This window comes from Orycteropus afer, unplaced genomic scaffold, assembly GCF_000298275.1.
Source record: "Orycteropus afer afer isolate SDZICR_OR568_19922 unplaced genomic scaffold, OryAfe1.0 scaffold00371, whole genome shotgun sequence".
NCBI classification, from domain to species: domain Eukaryota; kingdom Metazoa; phylum Chordata; class Mammalia; order Tubulidentata; family Orycteropodidae; genus Orycteropus; species Orycteropus afer.
In genome coordinates, this window is record NW_006921958.1 from 2072408 (window position 1) to 2085404 (window position 12997).

Here is a 12997-nt window from a genome sequence, read left to right on the forward strand (position 1 = left end):
ATTTGGGTGAAAGTTTACAGAGCAAATTCACTTTCCATACAGAAGTTCACATATACTTTGTCTCATGACATTGACTGCAATTTCCCACAATGCAACAGCTCCCCTCCCACTTCCTCCCCACAGTTACCTCTTCCCTGTGTCCTTCCCTCCCATGCACCCCTGCCCCTGAGATGTCTCCCTGTGCATGCACAGCCCTTCTATTATCCCATGATTGATCTCTCCAAGGAGTGTATACCTAATGTAAATGTTGTTGATATGCCTGTCTTTTGTTTGGCTGCAAGCTATAGGTGTGGATTCAATTCCAGACCTGAAGGGCAACTAGGGACCATAGTCTCAGAGGTTCCACCAGGCTCTACCAGACCAGCAAACCTGGTCTCTCTCTCTCTCTCTCTCTCTCTTTGTGAGTTTGAGTTTTGTTCCTATTGTTCTCCCTCTCTATCCAGGATCTCTTACATAGATCCCCCTCCGAGTGGTTGACAGTGGTAGCCGGGTATCATCTAGTTCTTCTGGTCTCATAGTGATATAGGCTCAGGATCACATGGGGTACCAGTTGCTTGGACTAATTGTTTCCATGCATCTTTGGTTTTCTTCATTCTTATTTGCTCTGGATGAGGAGAGACCCATTGTTGCATCTAGATGGCCACTTGCAAGCTTTTAAGATCCCAGTCGCTACTCATCAAAGCAGGATGTAGAACAATGTTTTTGTGTCATCTTCATATGTTTTTGAACAAGCCTTATTGAGATGTAATTGATGGGCATGCATTATGCTGCACATATTTAAAGCACACCATTCAAAAAGTTTTAGTATACATATGTGCCTGTGAACACATCACCATAGTGGCAATAATGAAGATCCCCCCCCCCCCAAAGCTCCCTCTCTTCTGCTCCTCTTCACCCCCTTCCACCGCAGGCAACCACTGGTCTGCTCTCTGCCAATCTGCATCATAGAGGATTTCCCAGGACTTCATGGAAATGGAATCATACAGCCTATATTCTTTATGTCCATCTTCCTTCACTCAGCATCATTATTGTGAGATTCATCCATGTCATAGTGTGTGTCATTAACTCAACCTTGTATTTCTGGGACAAACTTGTGTTTTCATGTCTATATGCATGAGGGATATTGATCTGTGCTCCCTCTGGTGCACTAACAGAAATATACTGTGAGTGGATGGCTTTAACAAACAGGAATTTATTCTCTTAACAGTTTTAGGGGCTAAAAGTCCGAGTTCAAAGTGCCAGCTATAGGGGCTGGGTGAAAGCCCCTCAACCTTGGGCTTCAGCTCTGTCTCTTGCTCCTGGCCCACTGGAGCTGGAGGCTTTTCTTAACTCAGGCAGCTGCTGACTGTTGAGGCTGGCAAACCCAAGGTTGACAGGTAAAAAGGCACAGTCCCATGATTATCAAACAACATGGCAGGACACTAGTTCAAGTCCATTAAAAGTCCCAGGATCGGCAGGAAATATGGCAGGCTGCTGATGACAGCTTGGCTACATGCAGGGTCCACAAAAAAACCAAACCAAACTCACTGCCATCGAGTCGGTTCCAACTCACAGTGACCCCTCCTTGGGTTTCCGAGGCGGTATCTCTAAGGAAGCAGATTGCCCAGTCTTCCTTCCGAGGAGTGGCAGGATCTAAGCATGCCAAAAGCTGCAGACCTTTCTCAAAGTGTCTCCTTAGGTCCTGGAAGCAGACTACATCCCCGAGGCAGCTACTCAGCTGCTCCAGTAGAGTCTACCATGGAGTTGATGACCACTCTCATCATGGGGAATAACTACATGCATCTGCCCAGCCACTCAACCAGGCCCAGCCAAGTTGACACAACCTTAACCACCACAGTCATGATTACTATGTATTACTTGAAGTTGTTCTAACACTCTCTGGTGTCCTTCTCATTAAAAAATGGGATTCTACATGTAAAATTGTTGAATGATGTATGTTTTGCTATGAACATTTTCAACAACAAAAAAATAAGATAAACTATTAACAGCAGTTGTTTTTTCTCTGTGAGTTTTTTTTGAGGAGGGAGGGGGAGGGGGTTTCTATTACTGTATCCTCAAGTTCACTAGTCTCTCTGTCTCCAATGTCTACGGTGCTATTACTTTCATCCACCATTCCTTTTATCTCACACATTGTAGTTTTAATCTCTAGAAATTAGATTTGAGTCTTTATTTTCATGTCTTCCATGTCTCTGAATAGCTTTTTGGGCAAACGTATGGAATACAGTTTTAATAAATGTTTTCGTGTTCTTATCTGCTCATTCTAACTTGCGTATCTGTTCCAATTTGGTTTTGATTGATTCTTCTTCTTCTTATGTTTTCCTGCTTCTTGGCACACCCAGAAAACTTGATTGGATGCCATATATTGTCAATTTTATCTTGCTGTGTGCTGGATATTTTGGCATTCCTATCAATCTTCTTGAGCTTTGTTCAAGGGTACTATTAAGTTTGATCCATTTTGGTATTGATTTATGATATTTCAGGTGGCTGTATAGCTGGCTTTCTCAGAAGTAGTAAAACCAGAACGCTCCATGGAAGTGGGGGTGGTGAGGCTTTGGCTCGCTTCCTTTTGATGCGTTGTTGGGAAGAATCAATTTCTGGAAGACGACATCGTGGTTGATAGCAGAGGGTCAGGAAAATGGGGAAACTTGTAATGAGATGGATTTTTAATGCATTTTAAGTACAAGAAGGGACTCAGACACACCAACAGTCATGAAGATGGCACAGAACGGGGTGATGTTTTGGTGACCACGAGCTAGAATGGATGCCATGGCAACTTACAGCAACAACAGTAGCCTTTAGTCTAGAACTACTGATTTCCTTCTACTGAAGCCAAGCCTTTCTGAGCACTGTGCCCTATGCCTTGTGAACTATGAGTTCTGAGCTTCCTACAGTCTGGCTGGTAGGAACAGGCACCATTCCCAACTCCGTGTGAGCACCAGGCACTGTTACCTCTGCTCCTGTCAGGTGGCTCTTTCCCACCTTGGGTTGTTTTTACTGTTGTTATTTGCCCTTGAGTCGGACCTGACTCATAGCGACCCCTCCTTGGGTTTCCGAGGCAGTATCACTATGGAAGTAGATTGCCCAACCTTCCCTCATAGGTCTGCTCTGATTAGTACTGTGCTGTGTACTCGAGGGGGACCCTCTGCATGTCTCCAGGGGCCCCCTCTATGGGCAGCTCTCTTCTCTCTTGTACTCTGTCTCAAGAGTTCTAGCTACCTCAGTCTCCCTAGACTCTCAGCTCTGTCTCCTTAGCTCCAGAAGTCTGCAGACACCACCTAGGTATCCTATTCTAGGCTGTGGTCTAGTAACTCTCTCAAGGAAGGGAACAGGGTTTAGTTGCAGGGCTTACCTCATTTGTTTCCACCACCTCGGGGTCATGTGATTTTTGCCAGCTATCCCGTGCTTGAAAACTCTTGTTTCATGTATTTGGTCTCGTTCATTTTAGATATTCTAGGCAGGAGGATAAATTTGGTCCCTATTACTCTATCCTGTTTGGAAACAAAAGTTTTCATCTTGCTTTAAAATTGAAAACACCCTTCCTTTTTTCAATGATAAAATTAGTTCATATTCATTGTAAAAAAGTCAAGACAAGACAAGAAAAATCAGAAAAGAACAAAACTACCACTCATCATAACCACTGTTGACGTTTTGGTCCGTAGCCTATCATCCTCTTCTCTGTGCATATGTGTGCATGTAGCAGGGTCACAAAATCACTCACAATACATCAAATGTGCAAAGAAAATAGAGCTTCTCTATTTTCCTACTTAATTAATCTGATCTTTCTGGAGTGATACCATCTGCTGGGTAACAAGGATAAAACAAAACAAAATGCATTCTAGTAACCTTAGTCTAAGACAGTAATTTAAACAGTTCTCTGAGAAACTGATGCTCTTTAAGTTAAAAGTCTCAGTCAATATGACTTCAGCCTGCTCCCATCCTCCGTTCCTCTCAAGATTGCATCTGGGTGTGTGGGGTGTGGATTGTAGGATTTCTGGGTCCTTTTGGTAGCCAAAGAGAAAGGGTCCTTTGGTCCAATTTTGTTCTGTAGACAATTCCTGGTTTTTCCTGTAAAGTTGTCGTCCTGGGCTAATGCATGGAATGGTGCCTGCCAAGGTGCACTGGTAAGAGGAAACTAAATCATGTAGGGTCTTTTGGGCCATTGTATGGACTTCAGCTTCTATTCTGTGAAATAGGGGTGCTGTTGGAGGGTTTTGGTGCAGTGGTAGGAGGCAAGAGTCTGCTTGCCATGGTGCTCAGAGTTAACCACTCTGTAGTCAGAGAGCACAGTCCCTGAGACCATCCTTAGTGTGGCACTAATGGCAGGTTTGGGGGCATCCCCAAACCAGCCTCAGGTCTGTTAAATCACTAGGACTGACAACTTGCTGCAAGGTCTTATACTCACAGTTACAGTTTATTACAGGAAAGAATACAGGTTAAAATCAGCCAAAGGAAGAGATACATGGACCAGGCTCCAGGAGAGGTCCAAACACAGAGCTTCTTTGTCCCTCCCTGTGGAGTCAGGAGATGTCCTTCCTCGCCCCCCATCACAATGTATAACAACAGGCCTGGAACTGCCACCAGGGATGCTTGCCTGAGCTTCAGTGCCCAATTTTTATTAGGGCTTCATTAGGTAGGCATGATTGATTAATTGATTGAGTTCCCACAGTGTCCAACTCAGTCTCTAGGTCAGTTGATAACATGTGACCTAAAGCCCCCACCCTAAGTCACATGGTTGGTAACTCTGACATGACCTGCCCCCATCAGATATGGCCATTCCCCCCTTAAGCAAAGACAGACATTCCTTTTATGGATGGCATAGACTGGGACTCATCCATTGACCACACTCCTAGAAATCCCTGTGGTGCAAACAGTTAACACGCTTGGCTACAAACTGGAGGGTTGGAGGTTTGAATCGACTCAGAGATGCCTTGGAAGAAAGGCCTGGTGATCTCCTGGAACAGTAGCCACTGAAAACCCTGTGGAGCACAGTTCTTCTCTGACACACAAGGAGTTGCCATGAGTCAGAGTCAACTTGATGGCAGCTGGTTTTGGTGAATGACGTAGTTCATCTCTTAGAAGCCAAGGGCAAAAGAAGACCTCTCTTGGGCAAGGCCAAATTCTTGATTATGCAAACGGATTCAAGAGCTCATGGGAGAGGAGGAGTTGGAGGCAGCAACAAGGGATCCTTTCAGAGCCTTGCTGTCAAGTGAGCCAGGGAGAGGGTGAGGGATCAAGAGGTTTTTTGGGTTTTTTTCCCCTCCTTAAATGGGAGAGGATGAGAATGATCCAATAGAGCAGAAAATTTGATGATGGGAGGGCTGAGGAGTTGCTGAAGTGGGGGAGCTAGTGCATCAGTGGGGGACTAGCATTGAGCACAGCTTGTGTAGGCCAGGACAGGGAGGGGATGGGGGACCTGGTGTCAACATTCTCCTCTGGTGGCTTCCATTTCTCAGTAAAACAGGAAACAAGGACTCCAAATGGGAAAGATGGTGTTGCGGGTTTGGGTGAAGGCAGGGAATGTGGTGGGAGTGCAACCTGCACTCGGGGCCTGGAGTTGGATGCTGAGGGGCAGTCACCCGTTTATGTGTTTGCCTCCAGCCTTTGCTGGGCTTGATGGGTGCTGGTGCTTGTTGTGATGGACCAGGTTTAGGTTTTTCTAGGTGAGTCCAATGAAGTGAAGGAGCCCAGATGGTGCGGTGCTTAAGAGCTCGGTTGTAACCAAAGCCACCAGTAGTTTAAACCCACCAGCAGCTCCATGGGGAGAAAAGACTGGTGATCTTCTCCCATAAAGATTACAGCCTATGGAGACTCTATGGGCAGTTCTACTCTGTCACATGGGGCCGCTGTGCACCCAACAGCAGCAACAATGAAGTGGAGATACTGGGAGCTGAAGGTATCCACATGGCAGGGGGGCAGCAATGAGGAGCCAAGCTGGGCATGAGGCAAACGGGAGGAGTTGAAAGGTGGATTGGAGGTCCTGGTGGGTCAGGAGGTTGTTGTTATGGGGAGCTAGTGGCAGGGAGTTGGGGTGATGAGAGGGGTGGTCAGGAGCAGAGTTTGGTAATGGCAAGATCTAGAGCAGTGAGTCCAATGAAAGTATAATGCCAGCCATATTTAAAATTGTCTAGTAGCCACATTAGAAGTGACGGGGTGGCACAAATGGTTAAGCTAACCATTTGCTGGGAGCTCTGGTGGCGTAGTGCCTAGGGCATTTGACTGCTAATCAGAAGGCTAGTGGTTCAAATCCACCAGCCACTCCTCAGAAGGAAGGTTGGGCAATCTACTTCCGTAGAGATACAGCTTTGGAAGTACAAAGAGGGGTCACTATGAGTCAGATACAATTTGACAGCAGTGAGTTTGGTTTGTGAACCATTTGTTACTAACTGAAAGGCTGGTGGTTCAAATCCACTCACAGACACGTCGGTAGAAAGATCACAGCTTTGAAAACCCTGTGGAGCACAGCTTTGCTCCGGATGCATGGGGTCCCACGACTCAACAGCAAATGGTGGTGGTAGTTGCCACAGTAAAAAGTAATAGAAACAGGCAAACGTTGTTGAGACAATACACTGTGTTTAACCCCACATACCCCATCTATCGTCATGTTAGCATGCAACCAATATTAACCACTTATCAATGAGGCACTTCACACTCTTTGTTTTCAACTAAGGCTTTGAAGTCCATGTGTCTTCTACTCTGACAGCATATCTCCTCCGAAGCAGCCACATTGTGAGTGGCTCACAGGCACCAGGTGGAACAGCATAGGTCTAGAGGATGACGTGGGTGGTGGTGGCAAGAGAGTGAAGGACAAGGTATGGGGGAGTGAAGGTCAGGGAATGAAGGGGACCATCCACGAGGATGTTCCAGTCACCAAGAGTGAGGAGCTCTGGTGGTGCAGTGCCTAAGGCATTTGACTGCTAACCAGAAGGTTGGTGGTTCAAACCCACCAGCCATTCTGTGGAAGGCAGACTGGGTGATCGACATCCGTAAAGATTTACTGCCTCAGAAACCCAAAGGGGGTTGCTATGAGTTGGAATTGACTCAATGGCAGTGAGTTTTGTGTTTTTTTTAAAGAGTTAGGACAGGGATCATTTAAAGGCGTGACTCATTGTCCCCACACTCCACTGACAGGCCTTGAGAAGGACCTCAGCATTCTGGTGAATTCCGAAGACTGCCTGCCTCCTCTTTCTCACATCTTCCCACACCATCTGCCTTGGAGACCACCAAGACCCATCCCAAGATTCCCTCCTTATTCCCATGGTCTGCTGGAACTGGCTAGGATCAGTCTGTGAGAGCCCATTGTAAATGACTTTTTTTTAGAGTAACATTTAAATTGTTAAATTTAAAAAATTTATGGTAGTACAGATACTCCCCGCTTTTCAAAATTTCACTTTACACAGCTTCGCCTTTACAAAAAGCCTACGTTATTACCTGCTCTTGCTAACAGGAAGAAGTCCGAAGAGGATTTTTCCTTTTATGAGAAAAGGTGAAAAATCAAACTAGTGTTCAGCGTTTGTTTTGCAGTGAGAAGGAGCTCTGGTGGTGTAGTGCCTGAGGCATTTGACTGCTGACCAGAAGGCTGGCGGTTCAAACCCACCAGCCACTCCTCAGAAGGAAGGTTGGACAATCTACTTCCATGGAGATGTTGTTGTTGTTATGTGCTGTCGAGTTGGACCCGATTCATAGCGACCCCTCCTTGGGTTTCCGAGGCAGTATCACTATGGAAGTAGATTGCCCCATCTTCCTTCCGAGGGGTGGCTGGTGGGTTTGAACCACCAGCCTTCTGGTCAGCAGTCAAATGCCTTAGCCACTATGCTAGCAGAGCTCCCATAGAGATATCGTCTTGGAAACCCAAGGAGGGGTCGCTGTGAGTCGTGACTGACTCGACGGCAGTGAGTTTGGTTTTGGTTTTGGTTATAAGAGGCAGCTGGTACCCCGAGCAGCAAGTGTGACATCGCCAAGCTCCTTGCCCGGGAACTACCCTCAGCATTTCGCCGTGGAACCTCCACAGCTTTCCCCTGGGTCTGTGGTATGTTCGTGTTCTTTCGGGTCTTACATGTTATTTGGTAGGTTAGGTTCTTTGGAGCCTCGGATTGCTCAGTGATTTTTCCCGTGTAAGTTCATGGTTGGTGCCTCTTGCTTCTCTCCACCTCAGCTGACGGAAGCCTTCCCAGGAACGCTCTGCCTTTGGGCAGCAGGGAAACCTGTGTATATCTTTGTAAAGGCGAGGCTGTGTAAAGCGAACTTTTGAAAAGTGGGGGATACCTGTACAACTACAATGTTTTAAAATTTAACAATTTAAATGTTACTACATTGAAAAAGAATCATTTACAACGGGGTCCTTGGACTCGTCACTTCAACTGTTTCCACATGCACAATTCAGTGACGTTAATTATGTTCCCCATGTCATACAATCATCACCATGACCTGGTTCTGAATTTCTTCCTCAGCTTTAACGGAAACTCGGGGCCCACTCAGCAATAATTCTCCATTTTCCCCTTCCCTCAAGCCCCGGCAAACTACCAACGAGCTTTAGTCTCCACACACACTCACCTGTGTTGGGTATTTCATGCCAGGCACCATTTGAAGACACTGCAGGTTTGGTTCACGATCACTGCAATAAAGTGAATGTTGGGGTGAAGTGAGTCACACAAAATGCTTAGTTTCCTGGTGCATATAAACGTTATGCTGACATGATACTATGGTCTATTAAGGGTGTGATACTATGATGAAAAGGTTTGAAATATTGTAAGAATGACCAATACGGACACAGAGACATGAAGTGAGCACAAGCCGTTGTAAGACTGGTGCCGATAGACCTGCCTGTTGAAGGGGTGCCACAAAACTTCAATTTGTAAAAGAGGCAATGTTCTGGTTACCTCTAGTGCTGCTCTGACTGGAATATACCACCAATGGGATGGCTTGAACAAACAGTTTATTCTCTCACAGTTTGGAGGCTTTAAGTCCAAGTTCAAAGTGCCAGCTCTAGGGATTGGATGAAAGCCCCGTTGGGCTTCAGCTCTGCCTCGATCTCCCAGCCCACTGAAGCTGGCGGCACCTCTTCACTCAGGCAGCTGTTGGCTGCTGAGGCTAACAAGCCCAAGGTCGACAAGTGAAAAGGCACAGTCCCTATATTACCAAACCACACAGCAGGCCATTGATTCAAGTCCATCAAAAGTCCCAAGGTCGGCAGAGCATGGCAGGCTGCTGAACAAGGACTTGGCTACATGCAGGGTTCAAGCATGCCACAAGCTAGAGATCATTCCCAAAGCTGCTTCTTATATATAGGAAGCAGACCACATACCCAATGGCAGCTACTCAGCTGCTTGTGGTAGATCCCACCATGGAGTTGATTGCCAGTCTCATCATGGGGAATAACTACCACCAGCTGCCCAGCCACTCAACCAGGCCCAGCCAAGTTGACACAAATCTTAACTACCACAGGCAATATCTGTGAAATGCAATAAAGTGAAGTGCAATAAAATGAGGTATACTTGCCTGTTTATTTCCTTCAGCATAATGTTTTCAAGGTTCATCCACATGGAGCATGTATCAAGATTTCATTCCTCTTTATGGCTGAGTCACATTCCATTCTATGTGTACACTACATTTTGTTGATTTGTTGATGGACACTCAGGTTGGTTCCACCTTTTGGTTATTGTGAATAGTGCTGCAGCGAACATTGGTGTGTGACTATCAGTTTGAGTCCTTGGTTTCAAGCCTTTTGAATATATGTTGTTGTTAGGCGTCACTGAGTCAGTTCCAACTCATACTGACCTGTTGACAACAGAACGGGACACTGCCCAGGCTGGTGCCACCTTTACAATCATCGCTGTGTTTGAGACCATTGTTGCAGTCCCTGTGTCAATCTATCTCGTTGAATATACACCTAGTGTCAAAAACCCAAATGCACAAACACCCAAAATTCATGTAACAGAATATATTTATCATGAGTCGGTGTGATTCGAACCAGGCAGAATCATCCCGAACTTATTGGGAAGGCACACCAAAGAAGAGACAGTGAACTCGGTTACATGGGTCATCGTTGTGTTAATTCCTCACAAGATAGCATCAAAGCACACTGCAGGATTCAGTCAGGGTCTGCCCCTTACAGAAAGAGAATAACCAAGTATATACCATACATCCTAAAACATAGCCTCTAGTCAGCTCCTACTTATTCACTCTGTATGCTGAGCATATAATCCAAGAAGCTGGGCTATTTGAAGAAGAATGTGGCATCAGGATTGGAGGAAGACTCATTAACAACCTGCAATATGCAGAAGACACAACTTTGCTTGCTGAAAGTGAAGATGACTGGAAGCACTTACTGATGGAGATCCAAGAGTACGGTCTGCAGAATGGATTACACCTCAACATAAAGAAAACAGAAACCCTCACAACTGGACCAATAAGCAGCATCACAGTAAATGGAGAAAAGATTGAAGTTGTCAGGGATTTCATTTTACTTGGATCCACATCAACAGCTGTGGAAGCAGCAGTCAAGAAATCAGATGTCATATTGCATGGGGCAAATATGCTGCAAAAGACCTCTTTAAAGTGTTAAGAAGCAAAGATGTCGCTTTGAAGACTAAGGTGTGCCTGACCCAAGCCATGGTGCTTTCAGTAGCTTCATAAGCATGAACTAGACAGTGACTAAGGAAGACCACAAAAGAATTGATGCATTGAATGGTGGTGTTGGTGAAGAAAATTGAATGCACCGTGGACTGCTAGAAGAATGAACAAATCTGTCCTGGAGGAAGTGTAGCCAGAATGCTCCTTGGAAGTGAGAATGGCCAGACTTGGTCTCTCATACTTTGGTCACGTTATCAGAAGGGACCACTCTCTGGAGAACAATAATGTCCTAGGTGAAGTAGAAGGTCAGTGAAGGTCAGGGAAGACCGTCACCGGGATGGACTGACACAGTGGCTGCAATGATGGGGTCAGGCGTGGCAATGATCCCGAGAATGGTGCAGGACTCGGCAGTGTGTCATGCTATTGTACACAGGGTCGCTACGAGTCGATACCAACTTCACGGTTCCTAACAACAGCAACAAGAGTCAGTCCTGGAGTTCCTGCTTCTTGACGCTGCGTGAATCTAGATAATTCTGCAGAAGAACCCAGTGTGCAAGGCAAACGGTCTCCACTAAGCTGCTGACTAGGCCATTGTTTGACCTGAAGGTCACTCCAGGGTGCCAGTTCCTTCAAGCTTCAAAAGGACACCTAAGGACAGATGGCCTGGGTGGGTCACCCCAATTCCATGAACCTAGAAATCTGGGTTCCAAGGGAATCACAACGATTTGCCACTAGGAGTGGACTTGTTGAGTCACATGGAAATTCTGTGTTTAACTTTTTGAGGAACCTCCACGCTGTTTCTACAACAGCTGCACCAACGGTGGACAAGGGTGCCAGTTTCTCCACTTCCTTGCCAACACTTGTTGTTTTCTGCTTTTCCTGATAATTCACATCTTAGTAGAGGTGAAGGGGAATGTCATTGTGGTTTGGATTTGCAGGTCTCTAATGCACATAACAACAATGATTAATGACATTGAGCATCTTTTCACATGTTTGTGAGACATCCGTGTATCTTTTTTTGCTGAATGTCTATTCAAATACTTTGCCCATTTTCTGATTGGGTTGTTTGTCCTTTTGTTGGGGAGTTGTAGGTGTTCTTTATATTTTCTGGGTATTAAACCCTTATCAGCTTTGTAGTTTCCGAATATTTTCTCCCATTCTATAGGTTGTCTCTTCACTTCACTGATAAAAGCCCTTTGATGCACTTAAATGACCCGTAACCATAAATTTTTACAGCATGAAAATCTGCTGTAAAAGTCTTCTTTAAAGTGCTGAAAAGCAAAGATGTCAACTTTGAGGACTAAGGTATTTTCAGTCGCCTCATATGCATGCGAATGCTGGACAATGAGTAAGGAAGACCAAAGAATTGAAGCCTTTGAATTGTGCTGGTAAAGAACATCCCATGGACTGCCAGAAGAGTGAACATACCTGTCTCAGACGAAGTACAGCCAGGCTACTCCTTAGAAGCAAGGATGGCAAGACTTCCTCTCATGTCCTCAGAGACACTTAGGAACAACCACAACACATCTTCACTATGGGTTCACCTTCTAGCCTTCTAGGAAGGACTTGTCACCAAGGCTCTGGGGAAGGCCTTCAGCTATCAGCCCCTTCAGGGATTGCTCAGCTGCAAAGAGCCACCTCACCCAAGGTCATGACCCTTCCCAGGGCACTGTCATCTAATGGCCAATCAGTATGGGCATAAAGGCCATTTTGGCCCAATTCAAGCTCTGGGCCATTCCAGCTTCAGTGCTTCCCGTGGGAAGGCCAAGGCTACCACTTATTCTGTACCACAGCTGGACTCCTCCCTCTGCCCACACCCGCTTCCTCCTCTCCCTTCTTCAGTTGTTAGGTGCCGTCCGGTTGGTTCAGACTCAAAGGAACTCTCTGTACAACTCTCTGTACAACTCTCTGTACAAGCACTGCCTGTCCGCAGCTTCCTCACAATCTTTGCTGCGCTTGAGCCCATGGTTGCAGCCACTGTGTCAGTCCATCTCTTGAGGGTCTTCCTCTTATTCATTGACCACCTACCAAGCCTGATGTCCTTCTCCAGGGACTAGTGACATGTCCAAAGTATGTGAGATGAAGTCTTGCCACCCCCCCCCCCAACATGGGGCAGTTCTACTCTGTCCTGTGGGGTGGTGTGAGTCAGAGTTGACTCGACGGCAGTGGGTTTGGTTTGAGCACTTAGTAACCTGCTTGGAAATTTCCTGAGTGTCTAACAGTCCTTTTGGGAGTCAGGACAAGCCGGCTCCACACACCACCTGTACAGGATGAGAGCTGAGCACCTGCCCAAGTCGACAGCCTTGTGCTAGCACGGCCTCACCTCCTGCACACACCCCATGTTCAGGAAGCAGGACTTTGCAGCTGCCTGACTGGCCCACCCGGCCTGTGAGCATTTATGGAGAGACTGCTGTCTGTCGGGGCAGTG